The sequence below is a fragment of the Macaca fascicularis genome, chromosome 3, assembly GCF_037993035.2.
Source record: "Macaca fascicularis isolate 582-1 chromosome 3, T2T-MFA8v1.1".
NCBI classification, from domain to species: Eukaryota; Metazoa; Chordata; class Mammalia; order Primates; family Cercopithecidae; genus Macaca; species Macaca fascicularis.
In genome coordinates, this window is record NC_088377.1 from 120,396,635 (window position 1) to 120,424,604 (window position 27,970).

At 35.1% G+C, this 27,970-nt stretch overlaps 1 long non-coding RNA gene across 2 annotated transcripts; it reads right to left on the minus strand.

Annotated features, from left to right (window-relative positions):
• Positions 1-984: 984 nt before the first annotated feature.
• On the minus strand, positions 985-27,970 carry LOC135969903 (uncharacterized). 2 transcript variants are annotated; one of them, XR_010585257.1, is made up of 6 exons: positions 27,761-27,970; positions 27,505-27,643; positions 7,164-7,255; positions 3,236-3,270; positions 1,349-2,857; positions 985-1,039 (listed from the first exon to the last, which is right to left on the minus strand). It is a non-coding gene; the product is annotated as an uncharacterized lncRNA (long non-coding RNA). The 2 variants fall into 2 exon arrangements; XR_012433155.1 differs by lacking the exon at positions 3,236-3,270.

Sequence of the window (27,970 nt, forward strand, 5' to 3'; positions counted from 1 at the left end):
TCTAATTTTCTTCAGAAGGAGTGTTGTTCTAAAATTATGTAATCTGCAATTGTTGAAGGCACATATATTTGTTGATTACTAATTTTAAAAGAAAATATTTATATAAAAAGAAAAACTGTGGTTTCTCAAAGTCTTCATATTTCTATTTTATCTTAAAGAACCAACCAGTCTGGGGTCCAGACTTACTAAGCCATGGCTATTCTAGCATAACACTACTTTTATTTTATTCTACTGTATAAATGTTCAACATGGGATATCTGGCACTGCGAATATGCACAGATTGTCAGTTCTTTCTTGCATCCCTTTCTTGATCATCAGCTAGATTAGTGAATTAATGTATTCTTTTATTCAAATGTTCATGTCAGTTATGACTCATGTTTCAGTTTGTAATTTTATTAGCAAGTTCTTTTTTTTTTTTTTTTTTTTTGAGACCGAGTCTCGCTCTGTCACCCAGGCTGGAGTGCTGTGGCCGGATCTCAGCTCACTGCAAGCTCCGCCTCCCGGGTTCACGCCATTCTCCTGCCTCAGCCTCCTGAGTAGCTGGGACTACAGGCGCCCGCCACCTCGCCCGGCTAGTTTTTTTGTATTTTTTAGTAGAGACAGGGTTTCACCGTGTTAGCCAGGATGGTCTCGATCTCCTGACCTCGTGATCCGCCCGTCTCGGCCTCCCAAAGTGCTGGGATTACAGGCTTGAGCCACCGCGCCCGGCCTATTAGAAGTTCTTAGTAGAAATCCTTTATGTGGTAAATTTAAAAAATAACTTATAGAATGTACTATAAAGTAGAGAAGTGATGATAAAATTCCATTAAGAAGCAAGATTTAAATAGGCTGGATTTAGATCTTTTCTTTATTTATATTCTGCTATTTCAGTTCAATTTATTAAAAACTGATAGTAGCTGTCATTTTTCACAATATAATATATAGTAGATATTTTCTGCACGTTTTTCTTGTGTGTGTGTGTGTTTTTTTTTTCTAAAGTTAAACCTTATTATTAGTTTGACTATAATAACACTTTAAAATCTAGAGAGGTGTACACATTCTAAATATTTTGTTTTGTTTTGTTTTGAGACAGAGTGTCTCTCTATCACCCAGGCTGGAGTGCAGTAGCGCAATCTCTGCTCACTGCAAGCTCCGCCTCCTGGGTTCATGCCATTCTCCTGCCTCAGCCTGCGGAGTAGCTGGGACTACAGGCGCCCGACACCACACCCAGCTACTTTTTTTGTATTTTTAGTAGAGATGGGTTTCACCGTGTTAGCCAGGATGGTCTCGATCTCCTGACCTCATGATCCGTCCGCCTCGGCCTCCCAAAGTGTTGGGATTACAGGCAAGAGCCACCACGCCCGGCCACATTTTAAATCTTTTAAATGCTATTCATATTAGAAATCTACTTCCTGGGTAATTGTAAACACCATTTTCTATCATTTACAGATAGAAAATGCCCTGTGATGTCATCGCTTATCCAATTATCATAATAATCTTCTCCAATCTTCACTTATTGATCTTTCGGGAAGGCAGATGTCAGTATTATTGGTTAACTATCATATATGATTTGTATTTGGACCATCTTCAAGTTGCGTAAATTGTTCTTCAGAAAGACTTATCTGTTATTTTAAATTTCATCCATTTAACATTATCAGTGCCAAAGAAAGAAGGCATTTCACAAGATGACATCGCAAGACAGAGTAAAGAAAAATGATTGGTATTTTCCCCAGAGATATTCAAATTGTAACTGAAAAAGAAATATTTGAGCCAAATTTTGGAGATAATAATGACAATAATACTAGTAGCTAATATTTATTGAATGGACTTTTTGTTCCAGATGTTATAGAACACATTTTACATATGTATGTATATAGGCATGTTTGTTTTAATGCTTGCAGGAGTAGGCATCATAATTATTGTAGTTTTCTGTTAATTTGGCAATGGGTCAGAGAAATTAAGTAATTTGGCATTGATGACACCACTAGTCAGATCTTAATTTGAACCATGCATGGTCTAAGTCTAGAGCTTGTATATTTAGCAACTCTGCTACACTGTCTCCCATTATGAAAAATAAATAATTGGAGGAGGCTTAAGCTAAATAGTAAATTTTTTTAGCACCAACAATTCTATTGAAATGGAGAAGATGGAACAACTCTCAGAGATACTTCAGGTAAATACTACTACTTTATGGTGACTACTTAGATAATGAGAGTGAAAAAAGAAAAGTATGTGTTTGGTTTGGAGACTGTGTAAGCACTGAATAATGTAACAGCTAGTGAATAATACACCACTAACCTGCAGAGAACCATGGTCTGTCACCCCAGGGATATTCATATAAAAGAGGTGTGTCTATACGTTTATTTCTGAAATTTTTAATGCTTTGTGATATTATTTGAATAAAATACTAAAGGTAATAAGAAACTTGTGTAATCATTATAGCCTTATCTTAGGTATGTTTTACTATTGTAAGAGATGAGTCTGGATCTTTAATTGAGTATGGTGGTACTGCAAATACAAAGGAAGTGAGCAGAAATGATTACGGGTTGGCAAGAACTTACCTGCCAAAAAGCAGGTTCAGCACAAGACAGCTATCTAAGGTGACCTTCATGTCCTCAGCCCTTATGTCCTCAGTTCTTACCAGTCTGAGTAAGAATCAAATCAGGCCGATAAGCCTAATTTCTTATTGACCATATGCCTGTGCACCAACTCAGACTTCCTCAAATATCTAGACGAATTGCATACCAGTTCTTAGGAAATATCCTAGAGATACAACAAAATAAGTCTTCTTATATCTTCCTCTTTGGTCTTATTGAACGACAGCTTCTTAGGTGGCGAAACTACTACGTTTAAAACATTCAAACTGCTGTGAAACCATCTGAAAAATATAATAATAAGTTAATGTCAAAAATATACAACGAACATAAAACTCAATAAGAAAAAAAACCCAAATAACCCAATTTAAAATGGGAAAAAGAATTAAATAGATATTTATCAAAAGAAGACATACAAATAGCCAAAAGGTATATAAAAATGTGATTGACATCATTAATCATCAGGTAAATGCAAATTAAAACCACAATGAAATGTTACCTCACTTTTGTTAGGATGGCTATTATCAAAAAGATAAGCAATAGTAAGTGTTGGCGTGGGTTTGAGGAAAAGGGAACCCTTGTACATGATTGGGAATGTAAATTGATACAGCTATGATTGAGAACAGTTTGGAGGTTCCTTAAAAAATTAAAAATAAAATTACCATGTGATCCAACAATTCCATTTCTGGGTATACACCTAAAGGAAATAAAATAAGTACCTCCAAGAGATATCTGCGCTCCCATCTGTACTGGAGCATTATTCACAACAGCTAAGATATAGAAGCAATATAAAATTTATTCAGTTCTAAGAAAGGAGAGCCTACCATTAGCAATGATATGGATTAACCTGGAAAACATTATACTAAATAAGCAAGACACAGAAAATAAATATGCGTAATCTCACTTATATGTGGAATTTTAAAAAGTCAAATACAAAGAAGCAGCAAATAGTACAGTGACTACCAGGGGCAGGGAGGTGAGGGAAATATAAAGATGTTGGTTAAAGGATACAAAGTTATAGTTAGGTAGGATGAATAAATCTAGAGATCTAATATACAGTCAGTGACTATTAATAATACTGAATTGTGAACTGGAAATTTGCTAACAGAGTAGATTTCAGGTGTTCTCACGAGACACACACACACACACACACACACACACACGCAATAGGCTGTGGTATTTGAAATTCACCAATGTTACAGTTTTTGAATAGCTCTTTTGCATAAAGTTCTTTCACTTTTTTAAACCATTCTAAGCAACAATTCATCTTTAAGACGCTCTGTCAGGCAAGCTACAGTTATATCTTTGTATGTAATGTTACAGAAAATTTTATATAAAAAGCACTTCATAGTTTAAAAGTTTTAATGTTGTGACACATCTGATAATAGCCTTTGGCTCTGCATCTGAGGTAAGCATCATTCTCAATTTATGACATATATGATGAGGGGGATTAAAAAAAGATGTACAAGTGAGACAAGCTGTGTCAGATCTAATGTGAGGTCTGAGGGTTTGATCAGTTTTTGTCACCTGTGTAAAAAGGACTGTTTCAAAGTGTTTTATAATTTATATTAGCATTATTTCATCATGATTTCCTATAAAGGACAGCAAATACATTTACAAATTCAGTTCCTCAGTTTAGATTAAAATGTTTTTAACATTTTAAATATTACCTTTATTTACTTAACTTTGAAGTGTACTAAGTTTAATAGAGAATTAAATTAAAATATATTAATCTTAATAGAATTCTGAATAACAGCACCACTGGAGACAATAAAAGTCCTCTTCCCTAACCACCCCTGATGCCCTGCCCACAGCATCACTGCCTCCTGAGGAATAACGAAAGATAACCCTACATGATGTTCTTGACTTGCAGTCTAGGACGCTTCATTTGATGATTTAGATCAGGATGTTGTTGCATAAAAACTTCACAATTAGAACTTATTCTAATAGTATTTTTTAAATTATACTTTAAGTTGTAGGGAACGTGTGTACAATATGCAGGTTTGTTACATATGTATACATGTGCCATGATGGTGTGCTGCACCTATTAACTCATCATTTACATTAGGTATATATCCTAATGTTAACCCTATCCCCTCCCCCTACCCCTGACAGGCCCCAGTGTGTGATGTTCCCCTTCCTGTGTCCAAGTGTTCTTATTGTTCAATTCCCACCTATGAGTGAGAGCATGCAGTGTTTGGTTTTCTGTCCTTGCGATAGTTTGCTCAGAATGATGGTTTCCAGCTTCATCCATGTCCCTGCAAAGGACATGAACTCATCCTTTTTTATGGCTGCATAGTATTCCATGGTGTATATGTGCCACATTTTCTTAATCCAGTCTATCATTGATGGACATTTGGGTTGGTGTCAAGTATTTGCTATTGTGAATAGTGCCACAATAAACATACATGTGCATGTGTCTTTATAGCAGCATGATTTATAATCCTTTGAGTATATGCCCAGTAATGAGATGGCTGGGTCAAATGGTATTTCTAGTTCTAGATCCCTGAGGAATCTCCACACTGTCTTTCACAACGGTTGAACTAGTTTACAGTCCCACTAACAGTGTAAAAGTGTTCCTATTTCTCCACATCCTCTCCAGCACCTGTTGTTTCCTGACTTTTTAGTGATCGCCATTGTAACTGATGTGAGATGGTATCTCATTGTGGTTTTGATTTGCTTTTCTCTGATGGTCAGTGATGATGAGCATTTTTTCATGTGTCTGTTGGCTGCATGAATGTCTTCTTTTGAGAAGTGTCTGTTCATATCCTTTGCCCACTTTTTGATGATGAGGTTGTTTGTTTTTTTCTTGTAAATTTGTTTACGTTCTTTGTAGATTCTGGATATTAGCCCTTTGTCAGATGGGTAGATTACAAAAATGTTCTCCCATTCTGTTGGTTGCCTGTTCATTCTGATGGTAGTTTCTTTTGCTGTGCAGAAGCTCTTTAGTTTAATTAGATCCCATTTGTCAATTTTGGCTTTTGTTGCCATTGCTTTTGGTGTTTTAGACATGAAGTCCTTGCCCATGCCTATGTCCTGAATCGTATTGCCTAGGTTTTCTTCTAGGGTTTTTATGGTTTTAGGTCTAACTTAAGTCTTTAATCCATCTTGAATTAAATTTTGTATAAAGTGTAAGGAAGGGATCCAGTTTCAGCTTTCTACATATGGCTAGCCAGTTTTCCCAGCACCATTTATTAAATAGGGAATCCTTTCCCCATTTGTTTTTGTCAGATTTGTCAAAGATCAAATGAATCTATTCTAATAGTATTTTAAAGTGACAATAATGTTAGAATTTTCAAAAAACGAGGCTAAAAGTTTTTCTTAGCAACCAAACCCATATTTGGATGCAATAGGTAATTCTTCTTCAAAACAAGATTTGTCCTCCTGTTGACATACAATAAACTAATTTCTCAGAATAAATATAGAAAAATTATGTAAGTGAAACAAAAACATCCATATGTACTAAGGTAAAATAAATGTTTTATACATGTGATTTTATTCATATGTCAAATTATATATGCTATCTCAGAAACTGAAGTGATGGGATAAAATGAGCGATTACTATAAAGTGATGATATGTATGTTCCTTGTTGACCAATAAGTTACTTGTTAATCTGTACATCATAAGTTTATTGGTTCTTCATTCAACTTGAAAACATACTATGGGCAAAAGTAGACCTACATCACTGGGAATAAAACCGAGAAAGATGTGACTACTGTCTCTCTTGACTTGCAGTCTTATTTTAAACACATTTCAGACAGCACACAGTGGTTTTTACCTAATTGCAATTTATATAAATTCCATGAACTAAAAATATAAGATGCTATGTAATCTATAATGAGGGCTCTAACCTATTATTTTTAAATATTAACACAAAATATTGTATATGTTATAACCATTTTCCATTTGCATATTGCCTATAAGTACTATATATTTCCAAACATTTCTGAATTATTTAATTTTGTTTTTATTGGCCATCCACTTTTACAAGGGCGTTACTATTGCACATATTAATTAATGTGCTTTCCATTTGATACATGGACAACTCTGGTAAGCATTAAAAATAATATTCAATTATTGTATATTAAACAAGTGAGTTTTTAAAGAATAATTTTGGTGGATTTACAGCTTTGCTATAATCTCTGACAAAAGAGATTTTATAATTAAAGTGCTGACACAATGAGTACTATAAAATCATGAACAGCCTTGCTATAAAAATGCTTATGATTGCTTTGGCTTCCTTTGCAGAGCTTGTGCTACAGAACTGCTACAGTAGGAGCAGTTGTGGTTGCTGATAATAGCATGCCATACACAGGATTCTTATCTGCTCATCAGATGCTATTTTTACATTATGGCTGAAACTTTTTCCTCCTGCACTTAAAGTGGCATTCACTCTCTATTTCCATTCTGGGATGATAGCTTGTAATGAGCAATCTCAATTAAGCTGAACCTCAAGATGTCCAACTTTTCAATAAAGTAATAAATTAGACTTGATGGCAATTGACTTTGACATGTACCTTCACATCATATCAAACCAAAGGCATTTTACAACACTTGTAATCCACTTGGAGTTTGGATGAAAAGCTTACAAATAGATTTTTGAGAAAATTCAGGAACTGTTGGAATTAAAGCAGTTGGGTGAAGTTTCTTCTACTGAAACTTGTTCCATTCTCCCTGTAACCTAATGAGAAAATAACAAGCATAGACTTAAGAAGTCTTCCGGGAGTAATGTCGCTTGAATATGAGAAGAGCAGAGAGAGTAAAACCTGATAGCTGAGACTGAATTGAGAAAATGTAGCCTTGATTTCTAAAAGTCAAACAATTTTCACCTCAAAAACATTAGCAATACACAATTTGTTAACTTGATCACTCAGTTGTAAATTTAATAAACTAGAGATGGCAGTGCTTATTGATTGGTTAATTTTAAGGGACTCTTTCTTTGATACAAACATTCACATTCATCAATACTTTTCAGTTCTAGGACCCTTGTCCTTTTTTTTTTTCTTTTATCCAGATTGTATTTTTGTAATTGTCTTGAGTTCTCTGCAAACTGAATATGAGGATGTTGTGCTTGTGTGGAAATAACATGATGTTATACATCAGCTTGAAAGTAGTCAAAGACAGAAAGTATACTGGGGACTCTAGAGAGAAGTGAGTCTATAAACAAGGCTGTTCATTGGAATCCTAGGCAAGGAAATTGTATCTGCCACCAGGCATTTACACCAGTCAAAATACCAGAGGATTATCTTCCTAAAAAAAAATTGATAGGGTAAGTGATTTAGAAGAATTAGGACAGTTAGTGTTAGCACTGCACCTCGAAGTAAAGCCTTCTAATTTAGTATTTGTATCATTCCAGAGTAACAGGTGGCTACCTACCTACTCAGCCTAATGTAAACCCATCTACTCACATATCTACAAGGCTCTATAAATATTCCTGTCCTCTCATTTTACACTATTAATAAAAAAATCAAATCACCAGATACTTGAGAAATGTATAAAAGAAAAATTAGTCTACCACACACGAAAATAGGCCCACAGAAAATTGAGTTGGTTTGGGAAATTATTAATAGAGTTTTAGGCATGTATGCATGCATGCACTTGAACATACACAGATATCCTCTCGGATTACCTGTGATATTTGATAAGAGTGTGCATTATATTATTTTTACATATGACTATTATATATGTATACTATATACTTATGTACATATATGTATATATTATGCATGTATATAATACGCATATATAGCTGCTATATAGGATATATACACACACTCATATATATAGAATTATATATGATGTATCTATCCTATATACATATTATATGTGTATATATCCTACATATTTTATATGTGTACATATAAAATATATATATGATGTAAAACTCAGTAAAATATTTGGAAGCTATATCCAAAGAATTGTTTTAGAATATATGATCAAAGTAGAGTCAGAATATTTCGGGAAAAGTTGCAATTTAGAGAACTTTTTATGTAGTACCAGATCTCAAGCTATTTGGCAAATATCTAAAACAAAAATAATTAAACCTATTTCTTAGCAGTCAGCAGAACAGAAACAAAAGAACAAAAGAAATAATTGCTTTTTAATCTATTTGCATGCACATTTCATCAGTTAGCTCAGATATTTTTCTATGGTTGTTAATTTCTCAGTATTAGCAGGGAAGTCTGACATAGATCTATTTAATTTATTGGTGATAAACTATTTATTAAAAACTCAATTTTTGGAATTGCTTTTATCATGATATGCTCAGAAAGTTATGTACAAACAGACTTTATTCACCATAATGTTGATAGATTCTTTAATTACTTGTCTGGAATAAGAGAGGCAGTCTTTGGCTGGGCACGATGGCTCACACCTGTAATCCCAGCACTTTGGGAGACTGAGGCGGGTGGATCATGAGGTTAGAAGTTCTAGATCAGCCTGTCCAACATGGTGAAACCCTCTCTCTACTAATGATACAAAAATTAGCCAGGCATGATGGCGTAAGCCTGTAATCCCAGCTACTCGGGAGGCTGAGGCAGGAGAATTGCTTGAACGGGTAGGTGGAAGTTGCAGTGAGCCAAGATCGGGCCTTTGCACTCCAGCCTGGGCAATGGGGTGAGACTCCATCTCAAAAAAAAAAAAAAAAAAAAAAAAAAGGAGAGGCAGTCTTCTAGATCATGAGTCAGCAAACTACATCCATATACCAAATCCAACCCACTGCCTGTTTTTGTAAACAAAATTTTACAACACAGCATAGCCACTCATTTATGTCTGGCCTACTGTTGCTTTTGTGCTACAGTGGCAGAGTTTAGTAGTTACAACAGATACCTCAGAGTCCAGAAAGCTGAAAATATTTATTATCTGGCTCTTTTCAGAAGTTTGCCAATCTCTGATCTAGATTGTGGTTCTAAAAGTGTGGTTCCCAAAGTGTGGTTCCCAAACCAGCAACATTAGTATCAGCTGGGAACTTCTTAAAGATAAAAAGTCTTGTGCCACATACAGAATTGCTGTGTCAGAAATTTTGGCGGTAAAGTCCACCAATCTGTTTAAAGTAGTCTTCTAGGTGATTCTAATGCACACTCAAACTTGATAATCACTGCTTAGGGTTAGTGTTGGTAAAATATGGCCTGTGGACTAAATCTGGCCCTTTTCATGTTGTTCATAAGCTTTCATGCTAAAAATGGTTCTTACATGATTTTACTGGTTGAAAAAATTCAAAAAGAGAATATTTTATGACTCTTCCAAATTGTATAACATTTAAATTTCAGTTGTGCATAAAGTTTTATCAGAACACAAACAACTTTAATTTGCTTACGTATTGTCTCTGACTCCCTTCACACTATAATGACAGAATCGAGTAGTTATAACAGATACCATATGGCTCATGGAACCTTATATATTAGCTTATCTGGCACTCCATAACAAAAATTGCCACCTCCTGGCTTAAATCATAATCGAAGTGTATTTTATAGTGCTGCTGAATTAGAAAAAAATACAGGACTTAGAGATTAGAAATTTACACATTGAGGTGAAGTGCCTCCCCCAAGACCCTATCAAGTATCAGTGTGGACTCTCATCTGCAGGCACATCTGGGCAGTGTCAAGCTGTCAGAAGCCAACGCTCTGTATTCATTAGGGCTCCTAGGCTCCTGAGAAGAACAGGGAAAGAACAAATTTGGTGGAGAAAAACAATAAGTAAACAAATGACAAGTAAATTTTAAACAGTAGCAGAATAAATGCAGTATCAGCAGAAATTAAAACGTCACTTCTAACATGAGATTCTAAAAAGTGAAAAGTGGTAACAGGTGTAAAATCTTGATCTTTACTTGGCTTTCTTTTTGAAGCTTTCTTGCTTCTATCAGGAGGCTGCTGAAAAACTCCAAACCTATCTGAAATGTGTTTTTTACTGTTACTAGGGTTATGCATAAAGAATTAATATTTTTAAAGGACACAGATTTTAAAAAGTCAAAAAGAAAAGAAAGTAGAAACTAATAAATAAATGATGTAAAATTTCCCCTACCTTGCTAAATGCAAACTAACAAAACCTTCTTGTTAGTAATTCAGAGCTCTTGAACGTAAATTATTGAGAATTTCACATGCACCCATTGCTCATCTTGCACTAGCATGTAATGGTTGCTATGGGTGATCCAGAAATGAAACCATTCATGGCACTTAATTTAAAACTAAAACAGCTGGCAGGAATCTTTCCTCTCAGAGCATGTTGTCATAGACGTAAATGAAAAGGTCGGGAGACTTTTCATTTGCTTCTGTGATAACATGGACTACTTGAACTAAGGAACATATTAATGTTTCCTCTGAAGCTTTCTATTATGTGTCAGGAGCCCCATTCCAGGATATCACACTGGAGGTGATAGAAAAAGACAGATGATAGAATGAAACGATTGGTCCTAACACAAAATAATCAGGCATCTTTATATTTCCACTTTACATTATAACAGGAAACCTGATTAGATTCTGTGGTTTTATCTAAAAATAAACCTGGCTCAGGAGGAAGTTTTTTTTTTCTATATGCAGTGATTCTTATTATAAAAGAATTCCTCTTAAAGGCACAGGCAGATCTTCACAGGATACACATTATACTTCTCGTATTAAAATCGAATAAACTCCAGAAGCGAGTTCTCATATATCATCTCATAAGTTTCAAATATTATAGTAATAAAGTTTTTCTTAGAAATCTCCATTTGAGATTCTTGAATATGACTTATCGCAAAAAAAACCTATAAAAAATACAATTCTACTATTAAAAATGCAAAACTTTATATTTAAAATTAGAATACAGATTTTACTAACCACCTCCTTTTCACAGTCTGAAATAGAATCTAAAAATCATATTAAAGACTAGAAAGTAATTTTAGACTACACTTGCAAGTAGCCTCTAAATCAATTGTCTTTTGATTAATTGTGTTTTGGCTAGCTAAAAAGAAATAATCCATAAAAGAACATTATAATTTAAAGATTATAATAAAGAATTCTGCAGAAAGAACATTAATACCCTGAATACTGGATAAATTTCACATTTGATGGCAGATTTATATAAGAAACAAAGCTATAAATGTACTAGACAAAAATATGTGTAAACACCTTAAAAATCATGAACTAAGGAAGTCTTTCCAATTATGACTCAAAATTCAAAGTCATAAAATTAAAGATTGATAAATGCAACCACATAAAATATTTTTTAAATATGCATAATCAGAGCACCATAATGAAAACCAGAAAACAAATGCGTAACTCAAAAAAGCATTCTCAATTTATATTTCAAAGAAGTTAACACTCTAGGATACAAAAGTCTTAAAAATTTATAAAAAAGATATTCAATTGAAAGTACAAATAGACTAACAATAAAAAGTGTAAAGAACAGATATAGAAAGGGCAAAAAATGACAGAATGCTCATTCTCTTATAAGAGAAATTAAAATGGAAATGTTGCAGATATTCTATTCCCTTTCTGATAAAATTGTCAAAAACTTCTAAGTTTGATGATATACCTTGTTGGTAAGGAAAATAGACAATCTTACATGGCAGGCAGTGCTATAAATTGGTAAAACAACCTAGAACAGAGGTTCTGAATTAGAATGATTCTGCCTTCCCAGAGAAAATCTGGCAAAATGTGTACATATTTTTGATTGTCATAACTGTAGAAAGGGTCTCAACAGGCATCTAGGGGTAAATAAAGACCAAGGATAATGCTCAATGCCCTACAATACATAGAATGGCTTCCATAACAAATAATTATCTGGCCAATAATTAAAAAGTCAATAGTGTTGCTGTAAAGAAACTTTGCCCTAGATTTTAATTTTAAAATATTGTTCAAACATTATATCACGTATGTAGTATGTCTATCACATCTAGGAATTTAACCTCCAGTGGCCAATAAGTGCTGTATACACAGGGTTGGTCAATGAAGCATGGTATGGTGCAGCAAAAAAAAAAAAAAAAAAAAAAAAATTGATCAATAATTATTACAATATGATGCATCTATAAGTATAAGTAAAATGAATTGAGATGCTCAACATGTTTTATTAAAGAACTATCTCTAAGTGAAAAAGTGCTGGTAGTGATATACAATATGCTAACATTAATATTGGAAAAGAGGAAAATAACCATTTATGTTCATATTCTTTATGCCTGTATGTAATAAGAAAGCTCTGGGCTGGATGTGGTGGTGGCTCATGCTTATAATCCCATCACTTTGAAAGGCCAAAGTGAGTGGATGGCTTGAGGTCAAGAGTGTGAGACCAGCCTGGCCAACATGGTGAAACCCCATCTCCACTAAAAATACAAATTTAGCTGGGCATGATGGCATGCTCCTGTAATCCCAGCTACTCAGGAGACTGAGGCAGGAGAATTGCTTGAATCTGGAAGCTGAGATTGCGCCACTGCACTCCAACCCGGGCAACAAGAGCTAGATACTTTCTCAAAAAAAAAAAAAAAAAGAAAAAAGAAAAAAGAAAGAAAAGAAAAAGAAGCTCTAGAAAGATTCAGACCGCTGAAAGGAGGATGCTTGATTTCAGTTCTACCAAGCATTCAGAACAGAAAACATTGTCACCTCTTTATGGTATGAAAACAATGATCAATCATTTGCTGAAAAGAATCCCTTAAGGGCAGAATATTGAAGGCAAATATCTCTAAAGAACCCTTAATAAGTGGAACAAAAACTTCTAAGGATAATAAATAGCAAATGAAGAAACACATCAGAGTTTTTTGTTGTGTTGTCAATCTAAACAGATCAAACTTTTTTGTGTGTGTGTTTTTAAAAAACATACTGTGGCAATGACCAGTGGCTGTTCCATGCATCTTCATTAGGGAACTGATTTTGCCAGGACAGCTGAGAAGGGAAACTCAAAATACAATCTTGGATAATTCTAGGACATCCAAATAATGGGGGAAAGGACAACTCTGAATAATTCTACAAGATAGGAATGGAATTTTAAGTCACCGGATCCGTGAAAATTGGCAATTAAAGTACAGGCAAATCTTGTAATAGTAATTATTTTTAACATTAGCCACAATCTGAGAAAATAACAGACAGTGATTTTCTTCACAGTTCCAACTTCCAAGATACACTGCTGTGTGGTGTTTCTTCTAAGCTTTAATAAGAAATATGATGATAAATGGCCCCTGCTAATGTTTTTAAGGCAGTCAAGATTAGAAGATAGAGTTTTTGTTAATAATTGTGTATTAGACGGAAGAAATCTCAGAGCATGCAGAGAATGACAAAGAGCTACTATTGGTTTTAAAAGATACTGTCCAAATGACTTAAAAAAACCCAAAAAACAAAAAACAAAAAACCCTTGTCTTCATTATTGTCAGAACTGTGAAAGTTAATTTTCTTTCTATTCTTTTTACTTCCCCCCAAAATAAGCCACCATGTACCTATATTTTCAGTTGCCTACTGTATCAGAATATTTACTATTTTTTAAAAAATCTACTTATGGAGACAACATGTATTTATTGTAATAATTAAAACTTTGAGACATAAAGTAAAAATGATGAGACATGTTAGTTGTCCTGCTATTAAGTGATAATATGATAAAATAGCTCTTTTTAGGACAGGTGATATTGATATCTAGCAACTATTGTGATTGAAAGTAACGTCATCTTGACAGTTACACATGATCTCATCACCAGACCAAATATATATTCAGTTGCAAAATCTCTTAAAGGAGAGATGTTTTTGGTCCCTAAAGAACATGTATATTATAATATTATTGATTATTTAAAAATACTGCCAACATCCTCTTAAATGCACTAACATGCAACTATAATCTGCTGTCTGTTTGATAACTGAAACTAACTTAAGTTTGAAAACTAACATTTCATTTCTTTAGATTTTCTTGTAATTACTCCTGCCTAGATATTGTTCTTCCTGATTCTGTTGACAATTAAAGTACAGGTGAATCTTGTAATTATTATTAACATCAGCCACAATCAGCGAGGAAATAACAGAAAGTGATGACCATAGAGGCTATCTTCAAACCAGGGAGAATAAGATGGTACCTCAAAGTGGACAGCCTGCAGCACATGCGGAGAGCTACTCCAAGCAACAAATCTCCATTACGTCTTTTACAAATGACAGTAGTAGCTACTCCTGAATCACCATATTACTAGAAATTGGAAAGAATGTTAAAATATTTACAAAAACCAAGAAGATTTTCTTCTCAGCAGGAATTATGCTACAATTCACTGAGGGTGTTAAATGTGTTATTTATTTCTTCTTGATATATTTATTGCTAGCAAAACTGTCCTATGGCCAGGATATTCCACAGTTCCCCTGTTGCTCCGGCATGCTGCCTGAGCTGGAAGTGTCTTTTTAAATATTGTTAGAGAGCCTTAGTTCCCTCTGTGAAGTCTATAGACTAACACCAAGAAAGTGACATTTAACTAACAAAATTTTCACTGAGATGAATGATTTGAGTCAAGTGGCATAAAATGACTTCAAAGTGCTCAGAAACTGAATCCAAGAATCAAACTATGCTAACTGCAGCCGTCTGGGTCTGCTTTATATCCATGTCAGAAGTTCAACTTTTCTTGGTCTATGGGACTTGAGACCAATGCTATCATGATAATTTCTGTTGTCTTAATTATTCTATCAAATCTTAATGCAACTTAGAATTTTTAAGGACCAGAAAGCTCTAACATTATTAGGAGAACAAATAAATATACACACTACATACATTATATACACAATGCTGTACAGAATCTTGAGTCAGGTGCCCATTCATAATGCTTAGTTACCCTTGTGATAGTATAATTGCAAAGTTAAAGGATCAATTTATATTCTCTTAGTTTAGTCCCATTGAGTTTTTAAATAAACTTTTGTTTTGAAATAATTGTAGATTCAATGCATGTAAGAAATAATAGAGAGAGATCCCATATACCCTGCATCCAGTCCTCCACAATGGTAAAATCTTGCATAACTATAGTACAGGATATTGGCATTGATTCAATCCACCTATCAAACTCAAATTTCACTAGTTTTACATGCACTCTCTTCTGTACTGCCTGCTATAGTCAATATAAAGAACAATTCTGTCCCCACAAGAATCGGTTGTGCTGCCCCTTTATAACCAATCTATCTCCTTCCATCCATGCTTGTCTCTAATACGTGGTGACCACTAATATTTTTCATCTATATAATTATTCACTTCAGGAATGTGCATAAATGGAATTGTGCAGTATGTATAACCCTCTGGAATTGGCTTTTGGCTTTTGTTTTTTCTCAATACAACTCTCTGAATATCTATCCAAGTTGTTTTAAGTACTAATAATTCCTTCTTTTCATTGTTGAGTAGTATTTCATGCTATAGATGTACCACAAATTGTTTAACAATTTACCATTTGAAGTACATTTTGATTTTTTTTTTATTTTGTACTATTAAAAATAGATTTGGTATGAACACTTATGTACAGTATGTTATGTAGACAAAATTTTTCATTTGTCTGGGATAGGTGCCCAAGAATGCAATTGCTAGGCCATATGGTAATTATGTGTTTAGGTTTATCAGAATTTGTCAAACTGATTTCCAGAGTGTGTGTATCATTATACATTCCTATCAGCAATATATAAATGATACAGTTTTTTTACATGTTCTTCGGGATTTGGTGGTGTCACTTTTCTAAAAAAAAAATTAGCCATTCTGACAGGTGTGCAGTAATCTCATTGTATCTTAAATGTGCATTTTTCTAATAGATTTTGTCAGCTTATTTCCATCTGTATGTCCTCTTCAATGAAATGACTATTCATGCTTTTCCCCTTATTTTCTAATTGAATTGTCTGTAGGACTTTTGTTGTTGTCAAATGTGAGAATTCTAAACACTAGTTCCAGGTACTATTCCTTTATTGAATATGTGATATATTAGTCCGTTTTCACACTGTTATAAAGAAATACCTGAGACTGGGTAATGTATAAATATAAGAGTTTATAACTCACAGTTCTGCATGGCTGGGAAGACCTCAGGAAATTACAATCATGGTGGAAAAGCAAGGCACATTTTACATGGCAGCAGGAGTGAGAGAGCAAGAGAATGACAGCAAGTCAGCAGGGAACTGCCTAACACTTTTAAACCATCAGATCTCTGGAGAACTCACTCACTATCATGAGAAGAGCATGAGAGAAACTGCCCCCATGATCCAATCAACTCCCACCAGGACCCTCCATTGGCATGTGGGGATTATAATTTGAGATGAAATTTGGGTGGAGACACAGAGCCAAACCATATCATTCCACCCCTGGACCCTCCCAAATCTCATGTCTTTTTCACATTTCAAAACCAATTATGCCTTCCCAACAGTTCCCCAAAGTCTTAACTCATTCCAGCATTAACTCAAAAGTCCACATCCAAAGTCTCATCTGAGACAAGGGAAGTCCCTTCCACCTATAAGCCTGTAAAACCAAAAGCAAGTTAGTTGCTTCCAAGATACAATGGGGGTACAGGCATTGGGTAGTTACTCCCATTCCAAATGGGAAACATTGGCCAAAACAAAGGGGCCACAGGGCCCATGCAAGTCTGAAACCCAACAGGGCAATCATTAAATCTTAAAGCTTCAAAATAATCTCCTTTGACTCCATGTCTTACATCCAGGGCACACTGATGAAAGGGGTGGGATCTCAAGGCCTTGGGTAGCTCTGCCCCTGTGGATCTGCAGGGTGCAGCCCCCAACGTTGCTTTCACAGACTGGCATTGAGTGCTTGTGACTTTTCCAAGTATATGGTGCAAGCTGTCAGTGGATCTACCATTCTGGGGTCTGGAGAATTGTGGCCTTATTCTCACAGCTCCATTAGGCAGTGCGTCATTGAAGACTCTGTGGTGGGGTTCCAACCTCACATTTCCCTTCTGCACTGCCCTAGTAGAGTTTTTCCATGAGGGCTCCACCCCTGAAGCAAAATTCTTCCTGGATATCCAGACATTTCCTTACATCCTCTGAAATATAGGCATAGGCTCTGAAAACTCAACTCTTGTCTTCTGTGTACAGGCCCAACACCACGTGTAAGCTGCTAAGGTTTAGGGCTTGCACCCTCAGAACCAATGTTCCAAGCTCTACCTTGGCCCCTTTTAGCTGTGGCTTGAGCTAGAGTGGCTAGGAAGCAGGACACCAAATCTCGAGACTGCACAGAAGAGCACGGGCCCTGGGCCTGGTCAAAAAAACCATTTTTCCCTCTTAGCCTCTGGGCCTGTGATGGAAGGGGCTGTTGTGAAGATCTCTGACATGCCCTGGAGACATTTTCCCCATTGTCTTGGCTATTAACATTTGCCTCCTCATTACTTATGCAAATTTCTGCAGCTGGCTTGAATTTCTCCCCAGAAAATTGGATTTTAATTTCTACCTGATGGTCAGGCTGCAAATTTTTCATACTTTTATTCTCTGCCTTTCTTTTAAATATTAGTTCTAGTTTCAGGTGATCTGTGAACATATGACTGAACACTTTTAGAATCAGTCAGGTTACATCTTGAATGCTTTGCTGCTTAAAAATTTCTTATGCCAGATACCTTATATCACCTTTCTCAAGTTTAGACTTCCACAGATCTCTAGGGCAGAGGCAAAATGCCCCCAGTCTCTTTGCTAAAGCATAGCAAGAGTGATCTTTACTCCATTTCCCAATAAGTTACTCATTTCTATCTGAGTCCGCTTCAGCCTGGACTTTGTTGTTCATATCACTATCAGCATTTTGGTCAAAAGCATTCAATGAGTCTCTAGGAAGTTTCAAACATTCCCCCATCTTCCTGTCTTCATCTGAGTCCTCCAAACTGTTCCAACCTCTGCCTGTTATCCAGTTTGAAAGTCACTTACATATTTTTAGGTTTCTTTATAGCTCCACTCTTGTTACTGCTATAAAGTTTCATGTATTAGTTCATTTTTACACTACTATAAGGAACTCCCTGAGACGGGGTAATTTATAAACAAAAAAGGCTTAATTGATTCACAGTTCCACATGGCTGAGGAGACCTCAGAAAACTTACAATTATGGCAGAAGAGGAATGGGAAGCAAAGCAGGTCTAATATGGCAGCGCGCATGCACGAGAGAGAGAGAGAGAGAGAGAGAGAGAGAAAGAGAGAGAGAGAGAATGCCAGGAAGAGGTGTATTCTCTTTCACTCTTTTCAAGTTCTCTTTTCAAAAAACTTGAAACCATTAGATTTTTAGAGAACTGACTCACTCTCATGAGAACAGCAGGGGGAAATCCACCCCCATTATCCAATAACCTCCCACTAGATCCCTTCCTCAGTCCATGCGGACTACAATTCAAGATGAGATTTGGGTGGAGGAACAGAGCTGAACCACATCACATGACTTGCAAATACTTTCTCCTAGTCAGTAGCTCGCCTTTTTATCCTCTGCGCAGAGAAAATATTTTCATTACAGAGCAAAAGTTTTTAATTTTGATGATGTCCAGTGTATCAAATTTTTATTGTATAGGCTATTCTTTTGGGGTCACGTTTGAATGTTCTTAGAGCTAGATATGAAGATTTTCTCTCATATTTTTTCTAAAAGTTTTGTAGTTTTACATTTAAGTTCACGGAATATTTTAAGTTAGTGTTTGAATACGGTGTGAGGTTTACTTCAAGATTTGCTTTTATGCCTACTGCTCCAGCACTATTTAATGAAATCGAATTTAATTCATTAAATTGATTTTAACTTTTTTGAAAAATCAGTTGACAATGTTTATGAGAGTCTATTTCTGGATGCTTTATTTTGTTCCATTATTTTATGTATCTGTCTTGTCAAACAAAATCACACTATCTTGATTACTATATCTGTGTCAAACTTAATAAGAGGTAGACTGGTTCCTCATACATCACTCTCCTTTATGAAGGTAGTTTTAGTTATTTTGGGGCCTGTACCTTTCATAAATATTTTAGAATAAGATTTTCTATGTCTTAAAAAAACCTTGTTGAGATTTTGATTGAAATCTTATTAACCTGCAGATCATTGTTTCCTTTTATTTTGAGTGTACAGGCTTTGCTTACCTTTTTGTCTAATTTTAAGGCTCCTTTTTCTGTTGGGTTAATAAGGTTTTTCTTTTGGGTTCTGTTGGGTCTTTTTAAGAATCACCTTAATTAGAAATTTAGGTAAGCACAAAAACTGTTCTTACTGGGGAAAAATGAAGTTAAAAAAATAGAAAATAAAACACTGAAATAAAAATCTAATTGAGTAAAATAAATATTTTCAGCTAATTTTATAAATTATATTACAAAGTAAAGGTCATATATTCATTAGCTCTGACTGCCCTAAGAATATACCATAGACTAGTGGCTTAAACAGTAGAATTTTATTTTTTAAAAGTACTGGAGATTGGAAGCCCAAGATTAAGGTGCCAGCATGACTGGTGTCTAGTGAGGGCTCTCCTTTTAAGTTGCAGACAGTTGCATTTTTGCTGTGTGCTCAGTGACCTTTCTTGAGACAGAGAGCTCATGGAGAAAGTGGCTCTCCTTATAAGGACATCAAGCCTATCAGATCAAAGCCCCATCTTTAGGACCTTATTTAATCTTGATTACTTTCTTAGAGGCCCCATCTCCAAATACAGCCACACACAAGGGATAGGGCTTCAGCATATGAAGTGGGAGAGGGTGCACAAACATTCAGTCCATAACAGATGAAGTAACCAAAGCCTCCGAAAATTTATAATCATTTTTATCAGTTTCATGGTGTGTGACAGGAGCTGTCCTAAGTATTATAAGTAATGACTCTCCTAATCCCCTAGCTGCCTTTAAGATGTAGGGGTACTATTATTATCACCCTTTATAAACTTAGGCCTGGATAGTCTTTTTTTTTTTTTTTTTTTTTTTTTTTTTGAGATAGAGTCTTGCTTTGTCTCCCAGGCTGGAGTGCAGTGACATGATATCAGCTCATTGCAATCTCTGCCTGCCAGGTTCAAGTGATTATCATGCCTCAGCTTCAGAGTAGCTGGAATTACAGGCATGTGTCACCATGCCCAGCTACTTTTTGTATTTTTCGTAGAGATGGGATTTCACCGTGTTGGCCAGGATGGTCTCAAACTCCTGACCTCAGGTTTATAAGCATGAGCCACCATGCCTGGTGTGGATAGTCTTAATTAAGTAACTTGCTCAAGGCCACTCAAATAAAATGGTTTGAGTTTAGATTTGAATTCAGCTAATCTGTCTTCAGAATCTGAACTTTTAAAGACTATAGCATTCCGCCTCTCTGTAGTGAATTATTGGCAAGAGTGTGAAAGAAATGTTGGTTGTTATATGTACTTCAAATAATTCCTGAAAAAGGGTAAATGCTTTCAATAGAAGTGTGAAATAGGAAATATGGCAGAAGTATTGTGATCTTTTCAGCCCACAGCAATTCTACATTTTAGTATCATTAATAAGGATGCAAAATGACAAGGGAAATCTAGAGATGACCAGAGAGTCCATTTCTATAGGAGGAGATGAACCAAACAGACTCATTTTTCTTTTGTGGAGTTCAAAATAAACCAATAAGCGGTAAACACACAATCTGAGTTGAACAAGAAATGAAAGCATGCCAAGGGCAACAAATCGATTTTTAATTTTTGTGTGTACAGCTTTCCTTTCCTTGGTGTCTCACTGTGATGAATGAGGTAAACAACAGACCCTCTCTAAATTACAAACCCTAGATAAATTATGAGCAGAGTAACAATGCATAAAACCACAACTTTCTTTTCCAGTAACTGCTTTGGCCTTGTTATATGGGATTTTCTGCCCAGAGACACAGAATCTGTGCCATTTAGAGGCTCTTATATGCACTTTAAACTTCAGCCTACATATATTGGTAAAGAGTTAAGTTTAGAGGCCATTTAAATATGTTAACATTTTGCTACCTTTCCTTCTCCATTTAATGAAATAACCTTCTAACCAGCAAGAATTAGGGAGAGATTGAAGTTTCTTGTAAAATTTTTAAATAATGATTTTCCTTTAAAAGATCAAATCTGTGATTGAATAACATTAAAATTATATTCCTCTCTAACGTACATTTTAATTTATTACTTTTTTATTAATTATTTAGATTTTTGAATAACCAGAACTAAAAACCTAAATTTATTGTAAAATATTTTACAGAGAATTATTTTATTGTTATAACTATCATATCATATTTTATAGGCATTTTCTTCTTTCCTTACTTTACTTTTTTTAAAAAAAAAAACTGGCTTACAGTACGGTTTCTCTCTCTACTGTTGGTAGAGGACCTGGCAAAATGCAATGGAAATGCATTCAGAGAATTGCAGACATTTAGAAATGGAAAGAACTGCATAGACCGTATAGTATAACTTCTTCAGTATGCATGCATTTTTTTAAATAAGGGGAAAATAAAAAGTGGAAATCTTTTCTCAGCTTACCCACTAGAGGCAGACTACATGCATAATATTTTATCCATGCCATGAAAATCTATGCAGGAAAAAAATAAAGCAAAAAAAAGTAACTGTGTACTGATTTTGATAGGTGGCCATGATATATTCATAACTGATACAAACTAAATCTGCATAAAAACAGTAAAATATGTTTTTTAAAAGTACAGAAAAATATAGGATAAAGTAATTACTGTAAAAATAATTAAAATTAAAATAACTCTAAGTATGTATATGTTTATACTTCAAATGTGTATCAGTGTACACCACAAACAGCAGCATTTATTCCATGAGAAGGCAATAGAAGGAAAAAATGAAGATACAATGTTGCTCTTTACTTAAAATTGTCCTGTGTCTACTACATATTAATCTATACTTAATTCCAAGAACAAAACCTGGGAAAGCAGGGGCAAAAGGAGAGAAGAAAATCAAGATTAGGGAACATTAAAGCAGCTTTGTGATTAAGAGAGAGAGAGGGAAAAGGGGATGTTGAACTTCTAAATGAGTAACAGTTGACTGCCCTGCCATTACTGTTCAGGTTGTACCCATAGAGGGCTCTGGAATAAATTTAGCTTGAGCTAGTTACATCCTGAGGAACTTCCAGTTTTATTTTCCACAGAACATAGTGAAGCTGTCTAGTAGAAGAAGTTCACTCCTTTGCTCTTTCATGAAATAAGCTAGAAGAGAAATGTCATCAGTTTGCCTCTGCTTAACATTTTTCTGTATAATTGGGTACCCCTCATAGGAATTCTAAGTCCCTATCCTGTACCCCTAAGTTAGACTGATTACTAAGGTTCTACAATTTCTCGACCTTTACTGTTTCCATTCTAAATCCATTAGCGTAAGGCCTGTGCAAATATACAATGAAATGTTGATTTGGCAAGAATCAAAATGGATAATCTGCATCTTCTTTTCTTTTGTAGATATTTTAAAAATCTCATGGACACTGGCTTTTACAAAATTTTTTTGACAGTAGTGGAGAAGGAATTGTGGTTCAGAATTTATAGACAACTGCTAATTACTAAGTTTATTTTCTAGGTTTACTTAGGGTAAGATTGAATTCAAATTTCAGTGAACTCTTTGTTTTGGAGGTCAGCAAACAAGGGTCCACAGACCAAATTCAACTCATTGTATCACCTGGAAGCTGAGAATGGCTGACAAAATTCAAAAGAATAATAATACTTTGTGGCACATAAAAATTATGCAAAGTACAAATATCAGTGCCCATAAATAAAGTTTTATTGGAATAGCAATGCTCATTCATTTACATCTTTGGCTGCTTTTAGACTACTGATGTAACAGAAGAGTTAAGTAGTTGGGAAAGAAATAGTATAGATCACAAAACCTAAAATATTTTCTGACTCTTTACAGAAAAAGTTATATATATATGTGTGTGTGTGTGCGTGTATATATATATGTGTGTGTGTATATATGTTATATATATAACATGGATATTATATAATATATGTTATACTGTTATATATATAACATAGATATATAATATATAATATAGTTATATATATAACTGTTATATATAAAACAGAGTTTACAACTGTTATATATAACATACACATACACACACGTGTATATATATATATATATAAATAGAGCTTACAACTTTTGAATACATATAGCTGTGTTATGTACATATAACAGACTGTTTTACTTCAATGGCACTTGAAAATTTTTCTAACATTATTTCTTCTTTTCCATGCTTCATCCCTACTCCAAATAGAAATGGAATAGACTGAGAAGGACTTATATCTTCAAGGTTCAGAAACTCTCTCAGATGAGCAGTTTCTCTGGACTACTAAACAAATGGTTGAACAATTATCACAAAATTTCAAGGTAAAAGAATACTCAGAAATGTGTTCCATTTTTCTGTCGCTTGTCAGAGTTTTTTCCCTTCAGCTGGGCATTGTCCAGTGTGTGCAGTTATAGACCAAGACTGATCCCTTCCCACCTGGCTGTAGGGCTCTCCCTCACTTTCACTCATGTTTTCCCACTTGCTATTATTTTTTTCTAAGAAAAAATTCAGTTCCAAATTATACTGACCCTTAATAGCAAACACCATTCTCTATCATCATCAAAGACAGTTAATAAAAATGGACATCACAGTGACTCAGGCAGGAATGCTAACTCCCCACTTACCCTGTCCTAAGACATTTTTCTCTATTCCTATTAGAGAAAAGCATTTCCCTCCCCAGACCTTTCTGCACAGGCCAGAAAGCAGTAACTTTTTGTTGATGAGTTTAGAGGAGAACCTAAATGTGTGGGCCTCAGCCTTTTGGGTTCCCCGTCCACAAAGCCCACCTAGTTTGTCTACTCTGCCATCATGCACTTGACTTGAGTGGATTCTATTGCTCTTGTAAACAATGCATAAAGTTGTCCAGGGGTAAAATTTTAGGGGGCTTGATTTAACCGTGGCATGTCAGCCACATTCTCTTATCACATTTATGCTTAGTAAAAATGATACTCTGATGTCCGTTATTCTATCTCAGGTATGATATTTTCAGTTTGGTTTCAACCTTGGGAGGGGAAAAATGGGTATTGGTAATTTTCTTCCCAGTCCCCAGAAACACATAGATAAATATTTACTTATCACCTTATACTGTTTTTATACTTAGAAATCCACTGTCAAATATTATTTTCTACAGGAATCTTGAATTTCAAATGAATTTAATACCCAGTGTTGAAGATATACAAAGCTAAGAGCTTCTAATGCATTGAATGTCCCCTTCTCTAATTTTCTCTGTAGTAGAAGAGTATTACGTGTCAAGAAAAGTTAGTCAAAAAAAACAAACTCATTGAGGATTCACTAGATGCAAGGCATCATGCTAGAAAATGCAGTAAACTAAAAACAAAAAATAAAATGAAACCAAGAACTAAAGCTATGATACGAGACAATATAATAAGTGTCCCAGTAAAGAATAAGATAGAATGCTATAGTATTTCCAAGGAAAGTGAGGTTAGCCAAATCAGAATAGGTTTTGTGTTGAGTACTCAGATATGTAGAACTAAAAGATTTTAATGGGAGGAGAATACAGGGCGAGGAATTCTGAAAATGGAGAGCTCTATTGTAGAAAGAAGAATACATTTGAAAATATCTTCCCATATCAGTTCTTTTCTTATTGACAATCGCAAATATTTCAGCTATAAAGTTTGGGCTTTTCATCGGAGTACACTCTGCTTCTTTATTTTCTTTCCCCTACTTTTTTAAAGACAGAGTCTTACTCTGTTTGACAGGCTGGAATGTAGTGGTGCAATCATGGCTCACTCACTGCAGCCTTAACTTCCTCGACTCAAGTGATCCTCCCACCTCAGCCTCTTACGTAGCTGGGATCACAGGCACCCCGCACCATGCCCAGTTCATTTAAAAAAAAAAATTGTAGAAAATGGGTCTCTCTAGTTTGTCCAGCTACTCTTAAAAATCCTTGGCTCAAGTGATCCTCTCACTTGGCCTCTTAAAATGATGGGATCACAGGCATCAGTCCCCATGCCCAACCTGCTTCCTTATTCTTTATTCCTGTTTCCCTGAACAGTTTTCTATACAGTGGGAAGTGATGTGGGATCATTTCCCTATTCCATCTGTCCTTTAGGATTGCCAAAATTGGCACAGATTAATTAAGAGACTGTGATCGCGTCTGTCCCAATGACAGGACATGATGATGGTCATAAACAATATATTTCACTGGGGGAGAAAAATTGAGCTACCAAACTGGATAATTAAGGGAAGCTGCTGAAACATTATCCTATAAAGTTCAATTTTTTTTTTTTTCAGTGGGCTTGGCCTTGTTAAATTGAAAATAAATGGAAATGTATGACTCTCAAAGCCTCGCTACAATCAGTGTGAGAAGCAACAGAAATCCAGGGTTTGCTGCCCTGTGGCCTGGGAAAGATGGAATTCCCCGGTTCCTTGTCTTGTGTTTAGTTTCACTTTTTCACATTGCCAGGAGGGTCACCCTGTTTTCTAAAGTAAGAGGCAGGTCAGTTAATCTTCTTTATGGTACGCTGCGGGAGAGGCAGACCACTTCTTTAACACACACTTTGATACTACATAACTGACAGTCCCTCAATATTCCTTTGGGGCTCCGACTATTCAGAGAAACAGCTCACTAAATGCAAGCAAGTGTCAGATATTAACATTGAATTAAAACTGAAGGTAAAAATGGGGACACTGGCATATTCCTGTCCATGAGCTTGACAGGAAATTTATTTTGCTGTAGCTGAAAAGTAATTAACCTCCACTGTGAGAGAATTCTATTACTAGTAGCTATTCTGCCATGCAAAGTGCACTACATGGAAATGTTACAGGCTATCAAGCAGAAACGGCAGATTTGTCTGCATTTTAAACTGAATTTCCATTACCCTATTCTCTTCTCTTCTGTATCTCTCCTTCCACACCACCTTCTCTCTTGTTTTCACTGAAGCTGGAAATTGAGACACATATGAAACTTGAAAAAAGGTTTAAATCAAAAGAGTGCTTATAAGGATTTTGTAAGATGTATTCTTTTTTTTTCTAGTATTTGGAATTTTTAAACAAATAATATCCTTTGGTGTGCTGGAAAAAATGCAGCATTATGCAAAGATACTCAACCATGAATAATTTTATTATGATCATAGTGAAGAAAATCATAATTCACTGAATTCTATTCATTTTTTCATCTTCAATGTTATATATGCAGACATGCACATATACATATATACATAATCTTTATAAGGAACACATTTGAGGAAATCTACATATTGTCATTTCTGCTGTAATGCTTGTTTTGAAACACAAATTTGTTCCAAAGAAATTGATATATTAAGGAACAATTTGAGCATAATGCAAATTTCATGTGTGATTATGCCTGATTTTGTCAGCGAGAAACACCATGAGAAGGCAGAAAGCTGCACATGGCTGGACTGAGCCCAGTAGGAATACACAAGATGCACACAGGCACACAGTCACCTATCTCTCAGCTACCTCAGTTTATCACACATGTTATGAGCCACAAACACCCACATCTGGTGTTAGAACTTTTCTTCTAATTTCAGATTACCCCCTTCCACGACTCCACAATAACTTACATGTCACAACCCTTCCAAGAGCAGCCTCACCTCATTTTTAAGGTAAAGTTACACATTTATTGAAGTATTTATGCATTCCTTAAGCATTTAACTGTGCTACTATCTTCATTATATTACTACCAGTCTTTCATGTGTCAGTAATGAAATTTCTGAGTGTTGTTCTCCTAACTTATTTTCTCCCCTAAGTCCTTTGTTTTTTATTGCATAATTTGGCATAGAGACACATATGCTGTATTACAGCAGAACTGACTACACTTCTCTTTTCCTTTCATTATTATGATTAATGTATGTGACTCTTGTTTCATCAATAATGAATGTTTCTGAGTTTTCTATGCATTTGTCACATAGGTACAACAATAGAGTAACCAATCATACTTTATTACACTAGGAAAAAAGAAGATCTCTTCTCCTAGAAGGCAATTGCTAAGGAGAGGAAAACATAATTTTCAGTATTATTACTGATTTTCTGAAATAATAGCAATGGTTGCCATTCATAGACACCTTACCTTGACTTGGCACAGTGGTGTGTCCTTCTTTGTGGATTCACACACCAACATTGGCAATAGTGTAGGATTATCTTCTATGTCTTACAAATGAGGAAACCAAAGCTAAAGAGCCCACATAGCTTGTCCAGTGTTTCCTGAGCTATTCAGAATAGAACAGAAAACTTAGAAGAAGAATTCCAAAGTGAAAACTCTGCTATCTGGAACATCTTTCTTATTGGCTTCAAATAGATCCAAGACTATTAGAATTTGTACTTACACATTATTGGTTTTAATCTCCTTATTTATAAAATGAGAAAATGTAGGCTCAGGGGATCCATGCACCTTATCCTAGCTCCCTTGGTCAGAATAGAATTTAGAACCCAGATCATCTACTCAAAGTTCATTTCTCCTAGCTTGTTGCATTGTTTTAAAATGTCAGGGTGAAAAAAACAACTCCTGGGAGGCTGTTTGGTCTCATACCTACTAT